This window comes from Marmota monax, unplaced genomic scaffold (assembly GCF_021218885.2).
Source record: "Marmota monax isolate L192 unplaced genomic scaffold, Marmota_monax_Labrador192_F-V1.1 WCK01_AAM20220418_F8-fsc00270, whole genome shotgun sequence".
Lineage (NCBI taxonomy): Eukaryota > Metazoa > Chordata > Mammalia > Rodentia > Sciuridae > Marmota > Marmota monax.
Window position 1 is genome coordinate 1576752 of NW_026692847.1, and position 15497 is coordinate 1592248.

The following is a 15497-nucleotide window of genomic DNA, read 5'->3' on the forward strand; positions in this document are numbered from 1 at the left end:
AATCCTAAATATAGTCATAAATCTAGCCTTAGCCCTAAAAAAAATACCTAGCACTAGCCCTATCATTAAACGTTAACCTAACGTAAAGACTAAACCTATCACTAGACTAAATGCTAGTCTTAATTGTGGCCCTAACCATAATAATAACCCTAACCCAACAATGACCTTTAACCTAATAGAAACCTTAGCCCTACAGCTTATCCTAAACCACAAACTAATCCTAACACTACACTAATCCATAACCCTGACCCTAACATTAGCCATAACCATATCCCTAGCTCTTACATTGCCCATAGCCCTAATGTTAGCCCTAACATCATACAAAAACTAGCCCTTATCCTAGTCCTAAACCTAGCCCAAATCATAACCCTAACCTTAACCTTAGACCTAACCATAATGCTAACCCTCGCCCTAGCCCTAACCCTAGCTCAAACTCTAATCCTTTGTCTAAACATAACCCTAAACCTAAACGTAACCCTAGACCTGACTCAAACCCTCACCCTCACCCTAGCCCTAAACCTAGGTCAAATGCCTACACTTACCATAAACGTAATCCTAACCATAACCCTAGGCCTAACCTTAGCTCTAACTCTATATATTACCATAAAGATAAGCCTTACCCAAATGCTATCCCTAGGCCTAACAATAACCCTATTGATAACACTAACCCTATAGATTACTCTAAACCTAACCAGAACCATAAACCTAATCCTATCCATTACCATATCTGTAACCCTAACCCTAAAGAATATTCAATCCTTAACCCTAAAAGTTAACCTAAATCAAACCCTACCCAGACTCTGACACTAATAATACCCCTAGCTCTAAACCTGACCCCTACCCTAAACCTAACCCTTATACTAGATATAGCCATAACCTAACACTAAAACTAATACTAAACATAAACCTAGAACAAACATTAGCCCGAGCCCTAATCCTAGCCCTAACCCTAACACAAACCCTCAGCTTAACCCCAAACCTATCCTGAATCCTAACCCAAATCCTAACCTTACTCCTAACCCTAATTGTAACCCTCACCATAGACCTAAAGCTAGTTATATCCCTAACCCTTCCCATAAACCTAATTCTAACCCTAACACTAAAACTAACCCTAACCATAGGCCTAACGGGTAACACTAACCTTAGCACTAATCCTAGCCCTAATTTAGCCCTAACCCTAAACCTACTTCTAACCCTAGCACAAAGACTAACTTGAACTCTCGCCCTAGCCCTATTTCTAGTTCTAACCCTATCCATTACCATAACCCTAACAATAGCCCTAACCTTAGCCTTAACCCTAGCCATAGTACTAAACCAAATCTAACCATAACAATAAATCTAAGCCTAAACTTCACCCTAACACTATCACTAATCATAAACTAGCCCTAACCATAGGCCTAATTCTAAAACAAAACTGAGCCATATCTTTTTCCTAACCCTACCCTAACCTTAACCCTAGACCTGACATTAGCACTACCCGTAGACCTAATCCTAGTTCTAAGCCTAGCCTTAATCCTAACTCTAATTTTCACCCTAGCCCTAACCCTAATTTTATCCTTTGTCCTTGCACTAAACATAGCTGTAACATCATACCTTACAATAACCTAAACTTAAACCTAAGCCTAATCTTACATCTAGTCCAATACATTACTCTAAAAACTAACCCTAACCCTAATGAGAAACCTAGCCCTAACCCAAACTCTAACCATAACCATACCATAACAATAACCTAGATCTAACACTAAACCTAACACTCCCCCTAGCCCTAACCGTACCTTAAACCCTAAGCCTTACCCTAACCCTAACCCTAGCCCTAGACTAATCATAACCCTAAATCTAGCTCTAACCCTAATATTAAACCTCGCCCTAATCCTAGCCCTAATATAACCCTATTCCTAACCCTAACCCTAACCCTAGAATTAAAACTAACTATAATTCTCAAACAAGACCTATCCCTACTTCTAACCCTATCCCATACCGTAACCCTAACCCAAACCCTAACCCTAGTCATAATCCTTAGCCCTAGCACAAACTCTAGATCCAAACCTATCTCTAAAAATAACTCTAAACTGATGCCTCAGCCTAACCCTGAAACTAGCTCTAACTCTAATGCTAATCCTAAAATTAGTGCTAACCCTAGCCCTAGCCCTAAAACAAAACTGAGCCATATCCCTAACACTAACCCTTACCCTAGACCAAACCCTAACCCTACACCAACGCTAACCCTAGCCCTAATTTGAAAACTAACCCTAACCCTAAACCTAACCATGGCCCTGACTCATATCCAAACACTAAACCTAGCTCTAAACCTCACCCTTACCTTAAACCTAACCCTAACACTACACCTAGCCCTAAACTTAATCCTAATACTAACCCTAATTGTAACCCTATTTATTACAGTAGCCATAACCATAACACTAGCCCTAACTCTAATACAAAACTAGCCCTAATCCAAGCCCTAACACGAGCTTTGACCCTAAACCTAACCCTAACCCTAGTCCTAACCCTATCCCTTACCCTAAGCCAAACCCTCACCCTAATGCTAACCATATTCTTGGCAATAATCCTTAGCCTAACCAAAACCTAACTCTATAACTAGTCCTAATCCTAGCCTTCATTTTAGATCTAAGCATAACCCAAACCCTAACCCTATCCCTGACCATTATTCTGACCCTAACACTAATCTTAGGTGTAAATCTAAACCTAACCCTAAACCAAACCCTAACACTAGCCCTACTAGTAACCTTATACCTAAACCTAACACTTACACCAGCCTAGACCTAAACCTAATCCTAAATGTAGCCATAACTATAGCTCTAGACCTAAAGACAAACTAGACCTAGCCTTAACAATAACCCTTAACCTAACCCAAACTCTAACACTACCTCTAGACCTAACCCTAGTCCTAATTCTGGCTTTAACCCTAACCATTACCCTACTCGAACACTGTCCCTGACACTAACACTAAACCTAGCTCTAAACTTCACCCTAACCCTAAAACTAACCCTAAAACTACACCTAGCCCTAATATTAACCATAAAACTAGTCTTAATCATTACACTAGTTCTTACATTAGCCATAGCCCTAACCTATCAGAAAAATTAGCCCTAATCCAAGCCCTACCTTAGCTTTAACCCTAAAGCTAACCCTAACAATAACCCTAGCCCTAACTATAACCCTAAGCCTAACCATAGATCTAATCCTAACCATAACTTTAGTCCTAACCCTAGCTCTAACCATATTCATTACCATAAGATAACTATAACCATTATGCTAACCCTAGGCGAAACCCTAAACCTAGCACTAGCCTTAACCCTATGTATTAACCTAAACCTAACCTGAACCCTAAATCTAACTGTGTCATTACCTGATCCCTAAACATAAGACTAATTTGAGCCCTAAAGAACCTTAACCTAACCGAAACCCTAAACTTGACCATGACTCTAATAATACTCAAAGCTCTAAACTTGACCCTAACAAGAAACCTAACATTTACAATAGACCTAGCCATAAACCTAACCCTAAAACTATCCCTAATCATACCCTAGACTGACATTAGCCCTAACTCTAATCCTAGCCCTAACCCTAGTACAAAACTTAGCCCACATCCTAGCAAGAAACCTCACATTAATCATAACCCTAACCATAACCCTAACATTAACCCTAACCATAACCCTAATTATCACACTAGTCCTAAAACTAGTTATATTCCCATCCCTTACCCTAAACCTAACCCTAACCCTAAACCTAACACTAAACCTAGCCCAAACCCTAGGCCTAACCCTAACACTAACCCTAGTCCTAACCCAAGCCCTAATTTAACCCTATCCCTAACCCTAACCCTAGCCCTAAGGCTAACTCTAACTCTCACAGTATCCCTATACCTAGTTCTAACCCTATCCTTTACCATCACCACAACCTAGCCCTAAACATAGCCTTACCCTAGCCCTATACTTAGCCCTATCACAAAACCCAGATCTAAACCTAACTGTAAATATAACCCTAACCCTAAGACTAAACCTAACCATAACTCTACTCTTATCTCTAATCCTTAACCTAAGTCTAAATCTCACACTTACACTAGCCCTAACCATAAGACTAATATTAAAACTAGCCCTAACCATACCCCTAGCCCTAAAACAAAACTGAGTCATAGCCCTAACCTTAACCCTTAACCTAAACCAAACCCTACCCTTACACATAGCCCTAACCCTATTCCTAATTATAGTCTAACCCTAACCTGAAAACTAACCCTGACCCTGAATATGACCCTAACACTAACCCTGGCTCTAAACATCATCATCACTGTAAACCTAATCTTAACACTAGACATAGACTTAACTATAAACTTATAACTAGCTGTAATCATAAAACTACTTCATACATTAGTGGTAGACTTAACCCTAGCCCTAACCTAACCCAAAACCTAGCCTTAATCTGAATCCTAAACCTACCTTTAACCCTAAACTTAAACCTAACCCTAACCCAAACACTAGCCCTAATCCTATACATAACCCTAGCCCTATCCTTTGGGCTAACCCTATCCATTACCCTAAGGATAACCCTAACCCTTATGATAACCCTAGTCCTAACCCTAATCCTCTACATTACTCTAAACCAAACCTAAACTCTAAACCTAACCCTCTCATTACACTAACCCTAAATCTAACACTAATTCGAGCCCTGCACCTAAACAATAACTTAACCCAAACCCTAATCCTGACCCTGATTCTAAAAATAACCCTAGATCTAAACCTGAACCTAACCAAAAACCTAACCCTTACACTGAACCAAGCCATAAACCTAACACTAAATATATCCCTAACTGTAACCCAAGACCTGACATTAGCCATAGCTCTAATACTATCCCTAAACCTAAAACAAATCCTAGTCCTCATTGTAGCCCTAAACATAGCCTTAATCATAACCCTAACCCTAACCCTAGTTCTCACCCTAATTCTAACTTTTGCCGTTGCCCAAAGCCTAACTATAAACACATCCCTGACCCTAAATTAAACCCTAACTCTAACCCTAACCCTATTGGTAACTCTTGCCTTATCCTTAGCCCTAGTACTAACTCTAGATCAAAATATAACTCTAAATCTAACCTTAACTCGATGCTGAAGCCTAATCCTAAAACTAGCACTAAACCTAGCCCTAACATAAACCTAGCCATAATTTTGCCCTATCCCTAAACCTAACCCTAACCCTAGCCCTAAGACTAACTCTCTCATACTAGCCCTATCAATCATTCTAACCATATCACTTACCATAACCCTAACCCTAGCCCTATCCCTAGTGCTAACCCTTTCCTTATCCTTATCCCTAGCACTAACCTTAGTAAAAGCGTAATTCTAAATCTAGCCCTAACCTGAAGCCTAAGCCTAAACCTAACACTAGCTCAAACCATAACACTAATACTAAAATGAACCCTAACGCTAGCCCTAGCTCTTAAACAAAACTGAGCCATAGCTCTAACCCTAAATTTAACCTAAACCAAACCCTAACCTTACACCTCGACCTAAATCTAGCCCTAATTTGAGTTGGAAGCTGAACCCTAAAACTAACCCTGAACCTGACACTGACCCTAACACTTCTAGCTCTAAATATCACCCTAACAGTAAACCTAACCCTAACACTAAACCTAGCACTAAAACCCTAAAACTAGCCCTAATTGTAAGCCTAGTACTTGCATTAGCTGTACCCTAACCCAAGCCCTAACATAACTCAAAACCTAGATCTAATCAGAGCCCTAACCCTAGATTTATACCTAACCTAACCCTAACACTATCCCTAAATGTAACCATAACTTTAGCCTTAAACAGATCTCTAACTCTATCCATTAACATAATCATAACCCAAAACCTAATGATAACCCTAAGCATAAACCTAACCCTATCCCGAATCCTAACCATTTCATTACCCTAAACATAACCTGAATCCTAAATATAATCCTATCATTACTCTAACCATAATCCTAAAACTAATTCAAGCCCAAACTTGAAACCTTAACCTATCCCAAACCCTAACCCAGACTTTGACCCTAAGAATACCCCCAGCTCTAAATTTGACCATAACCCAACACCTAACCCTTAGCCTTGACTTAGCCATAAATCTAACCCAAAAACTATCTTTAACCATAATTTGGGACCTGAAATTAGCCCTAGGCATAATCCTAGCCCTAACCCTAAAAACACACCTAGCTCTCATCCTAGTCCTAAACCTAGCCTTAATCATAACCCTATCTGTAGCCCTACACCTAACCCTAATTCTAACCCTCACCCTACCTCTAAACTTGGCTATAATGTCATCCCTTACCCTAAATTTAAAACTAACCCTAACCTAACCCTAGGCTTAAGTTAAACACAAAACCTAGCCCTAATCCTAGCCCTAATTTAGCTCTATCTCTAACCCTATCCTAACTAACTCTAACTCTTGCCCTAGCACTATCCCTAGTTCTATCACTATCCACTACCATAAACCTAACACTAGCCTTAACACTTGCCCTAAAGTTAGTCCCAGCCCTAACAATTACTCTAAATCTAACCTTAAACCTAAACCTAAGCCTAACACTAACACTAGCCCTAACCCTATGATAATTGTAAAACTACCCCTAACCCTAATCCTAGCAATAAACCAAAATGGAGCAATAGCCCTAACCCTAAACCTTAACTTAAACCAAACACTAACACTACACTTAGACCTAAACCTAGCTCTCATTCGAGTCCTAAGCCTCACCTTAAAACTAACCCTGACCCTGACTCATATCCTAACACTCACCATAGATCTAAACACTGCCCTAAACTCAAACTGAGCACTAACATTAACAATAGCCCTAAATCGAGTCTTAACGCTAACCCTAAAACTAACCCTGACCCTGACTGCTATCCTAACAAGAACTGTAGATATAAATATCACTTTAACCTTAAACCTAACCCTAGCACTCAAACTACCCCTAATCCTAACCCTAAAACCAACCCTAATGGTAACCCTAGTTCTTATATTAGCTGTTGCCCTAATCCTAGCCCTAACCCTAACACAAAAACTAGCCCTAAACCGAGCCCTAAACCTAGCTTTAACTCTAACTCTAACCCTAACCATAGCCCTAACCCTAAATCTAAATCAATCCCTTACCCTAAGCCAAACCCTAAACCTAAGAGTAAACCTAGACATATCCCTAGTATTTAGACTAACCAAAACCCTAACCCTAATAATATTCCTAACCCTAGACTTCTTTTTAGTTCTAACACTACCCCAAACCCTAACCCTAATGCTGACCCTTATTCTGACCCTAACACTAAACCTAGGGCTAACCCTAACCCCAACCCTAATCAAAAATTTACCATAATCCTATCCCTAGACCTAACTCTGAACCTAACTCTCAGCCTAGCCTTACCCATAGCTCAGAACATAACCCTTATGCTAAACATAACCCTAAAACTAATCCTAGTTCTAACCCTCACCTTAACCCTAACACAAGACATAATTTTAACCATGACCCTAGTCCTAAACTTAACTCTAACTTTATACATTACCCTAAACATAATCCTTACCATAATACTAACCCTACGCTTAACCATAACCCTACCATTTTCTCCAAACCTATCAATTACCCTAACCTACCTTGAACTCTAAACCTAATCCAATCATTATGCTAACCCTAACCTGAATGCTAATTCGAGCCCTAACCCTAACCTCAAAACTAAATCAAACCCTAACACTAACCGTGACCCTAATAATTCCCCTAGCTACAAACCTGACTCTTGCCCTACCTAACCCTTACACTAGAGCTAGCCATAAACCTAACCCTAAAACTATTCCTAACCTTAACCCTAGACATGATATTAACCCTAGCCAAAATCCTAGCACTAACCCTAACACAAACCCTAGCTCTTATCCTAGCCCTAAACATAGCCTTAATTTTATCCCTAACCCAAACCCTAGGCCTAACCCTAACCCTAACCCTAACCCTAAAACTAACCCTAGCCCTAGTCTTAGCCCAAATTTAGCCCTATTCCTAACCCTAACCCAAACCCTAGCCCAAAGACTAACTCTAACTCTCACCCTAAACCTAACCCTAGTTCCAACCCTATTTTTTACTACAACCCTAAATCTAGCCCTAACCCTTGGTCTAACCCTAGTCCTATTCATGGCCCTGGCCATAAACCTAGATTTAACAGTAACTCTAAATCTAACCCTAACCCTAAGCCTAAACCTAAACCTAACACTATCCCTAATGCTAACGCTAATCCTACAACTAGCCCTAACACTAGCTCTAGCCCTAAAACAAAACCAAGCCATAGCCATAACCCTAACCCTTAACCTAAACCAAACCCTAACCCTACACCTAGCCCTAACTATTTCCTAATTCTAGTCCTAACCATAACCCAAAAACTAACCCTGACCCTGACTCTTACCCTAACACTAACCCTGGCTCTAAACATTATCATCACCGTAAACCTCAACCTAACACTTGGCTTAGCCCTAATCCTAACCCTATACCTAGCGCTAATCATAGCCTTACTTCATATATTAGCCATAGCCTTAACCCTAGTCCTAACCTAAACCAAATCCTAGATTTAAACTGAGTAGTAAACCTAGCTTTAACCCTAAACTTAAATCTAACCCTAACTCAAAACTAGCCCTAATTCTATACATAACCCTAGCCCTTACCTTAGGTCTAAACCTATCCATCACCCTAAAAATAACCCTAACCCTTAAGATAAACCTAGGCCTAACCCTAACCCTGTCCATTACACTATACCAAACCTAAACCCTAAAACTAACCCTGTCATTACCCTAAACCTAAACCCTAAATTAACCCAAACCCTAACCCTGACACTGACCCTAATAATAACCCTAGATATAAACCTGTAACTTACCCAAAACCTAATCCTTACACTGGACAAAGCCATAAACCTAACACTAAATCTAGCCCTAACTATAACCCTAGACCTGACATTAGCCCTAGCCCTAATACTATCCCTAACAATAACACAAAACCTAAACCTCATCCTAGCCATAAACCTAGCCTTAATTATAACTCTAGCCCAAAAACTAATATTAACGTTTGCCCTATCCCTAAACCTAGCCAAAACCACATCTCTTACCCTAAACATAACCCTAACTGTAACCCTAAACCTTGTCGTCACAATTGCCCTATCCTTAGCCCTAGCTTTAACACTAGATTGAAACCTAACTCAATGCCTAAGCCTAAAACTACCCCTAACCCTGATACTACTTCTAAAACTACCTCTAACCCTAGTCCTAACACTAACCCTAGTCATAATTTAGCCCTATCCCTAACCCTAACCCTAACCCTAGCCCTAAGAATAACTCTAACTCTCACACTGGCCCTATCACTCATTCTAATCCTATCCCTTCCCATAAACCTAACCCTATCCCAAATCCTAGTCCTAATCCTTGCCCTATCCTTAGCCCTAGCACTAACCTTAGATAAAAACCTAAGCCTAAATTTAACCCCAAACCGAAGCCTAAGCCTAATTTGAAGACTAGCCCAAACCCTAACACTAATCCTAAAAATTGCCCGAACGCTAACCCTAGCCCTAATACCTCTAACCATAACCCTTAACGTAAACCAAGCCCTAAACCTACACCTAGCCCTAATCCCAACCCTAATTCAAGTTTTAAGCCAAACCCTAAAACTAACCCTGACCTTTACTCTGACCATAACACTACCCCGAGGTCTAAACATCACCCTAATCCTAAACCTAAACCTAAGAGTAAACCTAGACCTAAAACACTAAAATTAGCCATAATCATAACCCTAGTACTTACATTAGCTATAACCCTAACCTTAGCACTAATTTAACCCAAAACCTAACCCTAATCATAACCATAACCCTAGGCCTAAACTGATTTCTAACTCTATCCATTACCATAATCATAACCATAACCCTAATGCTAATTCAAGCCCTAAATTTAAACCTTAACCTATCCCAAACCCTAACCCAGAACTTAACCCTAATGATACCCCTAGCTCTAAATCTGATGCTAACCCTAAAACGAACCCTTACACTAGATGTACCCATAATCCTAATCCTAAAACTATTTTTAACCATAATTCTGGACCTGAAATTAGCCCTAGCACTAATCCTAGACCTAACCCTAAAAAAAAAAAAAATCCCTAGGCTTCATCCTAGCCCTAAACCTAGGCTTCATCATAACCGTAACCCTAACCACAGCCCTAACCCTAATTCTAACCCTCACCCTACTTCTAAACCTAGCTATAAAGCCATCAATTACCCCAAACTTTGTCCTAACCCACTAAACGCTAACTCTAAACTCTAACCCTAGTCCTAACCTTAACTCTAACCCTAACCCTAAACATAACTCTAGGCTTACACTCAACACTAGACCTAGCCCTAATCCTAGCTCTAATTTAGCCCTATCTCTAACCCTAACCCTAACCCTAGCCCTAAGAATAACTCTCGCAATAGCCCTATCCCTAGTTCTAACCCTATCACTTACTATAACCTTAAACCTAGCCATAACCCTTGCCCTATCCTTAGTTCTAGCCCTAACCCTAGATCTAACCCTAATTCCAAATCTAACCCTAACACTAAGCCTAAGCCTAACACTAACAATAGCCCTAACCCTAACCCTAGGACTAAAACAAAACCAACCATTAGCCCTAACCATAAACCTTAACTTAAACGAAACCCTAACACTACCACTAGACCTAACCCTAGCCCTAGTTAGAGTCCTAACCCCAACCTTAAAACCAACCCTGATGCAGACTCATATCCTAACACCCTAGCTCTCAACACTGCCCTCACCTTAAACTGAACCCTAACAGTAACCCTAGCCCTAATTAGACTCCTAAATCTAATTATAAAACTAAGCCTGACCCTGACTCCTATTCTAACCCAACCCTAGTTATAAATATCACCTTAACCTTAAACCTAACCTTAACACTAAACCTAACCCATATCCTAACACTAAAACTAACCCTAATGTTAACCCTAGTTCTTACATTAGTCATTGCCCTAACCTTAACACAAAACCTAGGCCTAATCCGAGCCCTAAACCTAGTTTAACCCAAACTCTAACCATAACCATAGCCCTAAACCTAGCTTTAAACCAATCCCTTACTGAAGCAAAACCCTAAACCTAAGGGTGACCCTAGACTTATCCCTAATCCTTAGGCTAACCAAAACACTAACCTTATTAATAGCCCTTACCCTTGCCCGCATTCTAGATCTAACCCTATCTAAACACCTAACCCTAACCCTGACCCTTTTACTGACCTTACCATTAATCCTAGGTCTAATCCTAACTATAACCCTAACCCAAAACCTACCATCATCCTATTCCTAGACCTAATCCTGAACCTAACACTCAGCCTAGCCCTAACCATAGCTCAGAACCTAACCCTTACACTAAACATAACCTTAACCAAACCCTAGTTCTAACTCTAACCCTAAACCTAAATCAAGAACTAATCCTAAACATAACCCTAGCCCTAAACTTAAGTCTAACTGTGTCATTACCCTAAACATAAACCTTACCCTAATGCTAACCCTAGGCCTAACCCTAACTATCCCCAAACTTATCAATTACCCTAAACAAATCCTGAACCCTAGACCTAATCCAATGATTACCCTAACCCTAACCCTAATGTTAATTTGAGCCCTAACCCTAAACTCAAACCTATACCAAACCCTAACACTGACACTGACCCTAATAATTTCCCTAGCTCTAAACATCACTCGTACCCTACACCTAACCTTTACACTAGACCTAGACATAAAACTAACCCCAAAACTATCCCTAAGCATAACCATAGACCTGATTTTAGCCCTAGCCATGATACTAGCCCTAACCCTAACACAAACCCTAGCCTTTATCCTAGCCCTAAACATAACCTTAATTATAACCATAACCATAAACCTAGGCCTAACTCTAACACTAACTGTGGCCCTAATCTTAGCCTAATTTAGGCCTATCCCTAACCTTAACCCTACCCTAACCCAAAGACTAACTATCAACTTAGTCCTAACCCTAGTTCTAACCCTATACTTTACTGGAACCCTAATCCTAGCCCACAACATAGGTCTAACACTAGCCCTATTCATTGCCCTAGCAGCAACCCTAGATCTAACCCTAACTCTAAATCTAACCCTAAACCTTTGCCTAAACCTAAACCTAACACTAGCCCTAACCCTAAGGCTAATCCTAAAACTAGCAAGAACCCTAGCCCTAAAACAAAACCAAGACATAGATCTAATCCTAACCCTTAATATAAACTAAGCCCTAACTCTACACTTATCCATAATTCTAAACCTAATTCGAGTTTTAAGACAAACCCTGACCCTGACTCTGACCTTAACACTAACCCTAGATCTAAACATCACCCTAACCCTATACCTAAACCTAACAATAGACCTAGCCCTAACCCTAACCCTAACCCTAAAATTAGCCCTAATCACAACCCTGGTACTTACATTAGCAGTTACCCTAAACCTAGCCTTAACTTAACCCAAAACCTAGCCTTAGATTTAACCCTAACTCTAACCCTATAACTAATTATAACTATAACCCTAGCCGTAACCCTAGATTTAACCCTAACCCTACAATAATTGTAAAAATAACCATAGCCATACCCCTATCTCTAACCCTATCCAATACCCTAAACATAACCCAAACCCTAATGCTAAACCTGGGCCTACACCTAACCGTATCCCTAATCTTAACCCTATCCATTAACCTAAACCTAACCTGAAACCTAAACCTAACATTAGCTTTACCCTAATCCTAACTCTAATGCTAATTTGAGCCCTAATATTAAACCTTAACGTATCCAAAATACTAATCACAACCCTGACCCTAAGAGTACCCTTAGCTCTAAACCTGACCCTAACCCTAAACCTAACCCTTACACTAGATGTAGCCATAAACCCAAACCTAAAACTATTTTAACCATAACAATAGACCTGAAATTAGCCCTAGCCATAATCCTAGCCCTAAACCTAGGCTTAATCATAGAATGAACAATAACCCGATTCCTAACCCTAATTCTATTCCTCACCCTAGCCTTAAACTTACCTATAACCTCATCCTATACCCCAAAACTAACCATAACCATAAACCTAACCTTATCCCTCACCCTAAACCTAGTCCTAACCCAAAGCCTAGTGCTAATCCTAGCCTTTATTTAATCCCATCCCAACCCTAAATCTAGCCATAAGACTAACTCTAACTCTTGCCCTAGCCCTAGCCCTAGTTCTATCCTTAGCCTTAATCCTAATCCTAGATCTAAGGCTACGTCTGAATCTAAATCTAACTCTAAATTTAACTGTAACAATAAGCCTAAAGCAAACCCTAACACTACCCCTAACCATAATGCTAATCCTAAAACTTTCCCTAGCCCTAGCCCTAGCCATAAACCAAAACCAAGCCATAGCCCTAATATTAACCCTTAACTTAATCAAACCTTAACCCTACAACTAACCCTAAAACTAACTCTAAAACTAACCCTGACCCTGACACTGACCCTGACACTAATCCTAGCTCTAAACCTCACCCTAACTTAAAATTAACACTAACACTATATCTAGCCTTAACCTAACCCTAAAACTAGCCTTAATCATAACCCTAGTTTGTACATTAGTCATTGTCCTAACCATAGCCCTAACCCTAACACAAATTATACCCCTAATCCGAGCCCTAACCCTAGCTTTAACCATAATACTAGCCTTAACCCTAACCCTAACACTAGCCCTAACCCTAACTCTAACCCTATTCTTTACACTAAGCCAAACCTTCACCCAAATGCTAACCCTAGTACTAATCCTAATCCTTAGCCTAACTTAGACACTAACAGTAATACTAGTCTTAACCCTAGCCCTCATTCTACCTCTAAAGCTAACCCTGACCCTCATCTGACCCTAACAGTAACCCTAGGTCTAAACCTGACCCTAACCCTAAACCAAATCCTAACACTAGCCCTACTGGTAACCCTATACATATACCTAAGCTTAACACTAGACCTAGACCCAAACCTAATCCTAAATATAGCTATAAGTTTAGCCCTAGACCTAAATGAAAACCTAGCACTAGCCCTAACAATAACCCTTAACCTAAACTGAACACTTACCCTATCCCTAGACCTAAACCTAGTCTTAATTCTGGCTATAACCCTAACCCTAAAACTATGCCAAAAACTGACCCTAATTCTAACACTGAACCTAGCTTTAAACATGACACTAACTCAAAACATAGACCTAACACTAGACCTAGCCATAACCCTAACCCTAAAACTAGCCCTAAACATAACCCTAGCTCGTACATTACCCATAGTCCTAACCCTAGCCCTAAACCCAACACAAAACCTAGGCCTAATCCTAGACCTAAACTTAGCTGTAAGCATAACCCTTAGCCTAACCCTAGCCCTAAACCTAACCCCAACCTAAGCCTCGCCTTAGGCCTAACCAGCTTAAAGCCTAACCATTACACTAAACATGACCTTAGCTCTATCCTAAACCCTATTCCTAACCCTAGCCCTAATCCTAACGTTAAGCCAAGCCTGAACTTTAGCTCGAACCATATCCTAACCCTAGCCCTAATCCTAATTAAAACCCCATCCCTAACACTAAACCTAATTCTAACCATAAATATAAACCTAGACCTAAACCTAAACCTAACTCTCACCCTAGCCCTAACCCTAGCTCAAACACTAACCCTTACCCTAACCTAATTATATCCCTATCCCTAAACTTAACACTTTCCCTAACCCTAAAACTTACCCTATATAACACCATAACCCTATCCATAAACCTAGCCCAAATACTAGAGTTAATGCAAACCATAACCTAGCCCTAACCCTAGCTCTAAACCTATCCATTACACTAAACATAACCTTAACCCTAACGGTAATCCTAACCCGACTGCTAAACCTAACCCATCCATTACCGTAAACCTTAACTGAAACCTGACACTTATTCTGACCCTAACACTAACCACAGGTATAAACCTGACCCTAACCCGAAACTGAACCCTAAGTTTAGCCCTACAGGTAATCCTATACTTAAACTTAAACCTAACACTAGCCCTATACTTAAACCTAATCCTAAATCTAGTCATATCTCTAGCCCTAGACCTGAAAATCAACCTAGCCCTAGCCCTAACAATAACCCTTAACCTAACCCAAACCCAAACCCTACCCCTAGACCTAACTCTAGTCCTAATTCTGGCACTAAACCCAACACTAACTCTAACCTGAACACTGGCCCTTACCCTAACATAATCCTAGCTCCAAAGCTCACACTAAACCAAAACCTAATCCTAACACTAGACTTATCCATAACCCTAAACCTAAAACTAGCCATAATCATAACCCTAGCTCTTACATTACCCATGGCCCTAATCCTAGGCCTAAACTAACACAAAACCTAGCACTAATCCTAGGCCTGAACATAGCTCTAAGTGTAACCCTAAACCTAACCCTAGCCGTAACCCTAACCATAAGCCTTGCT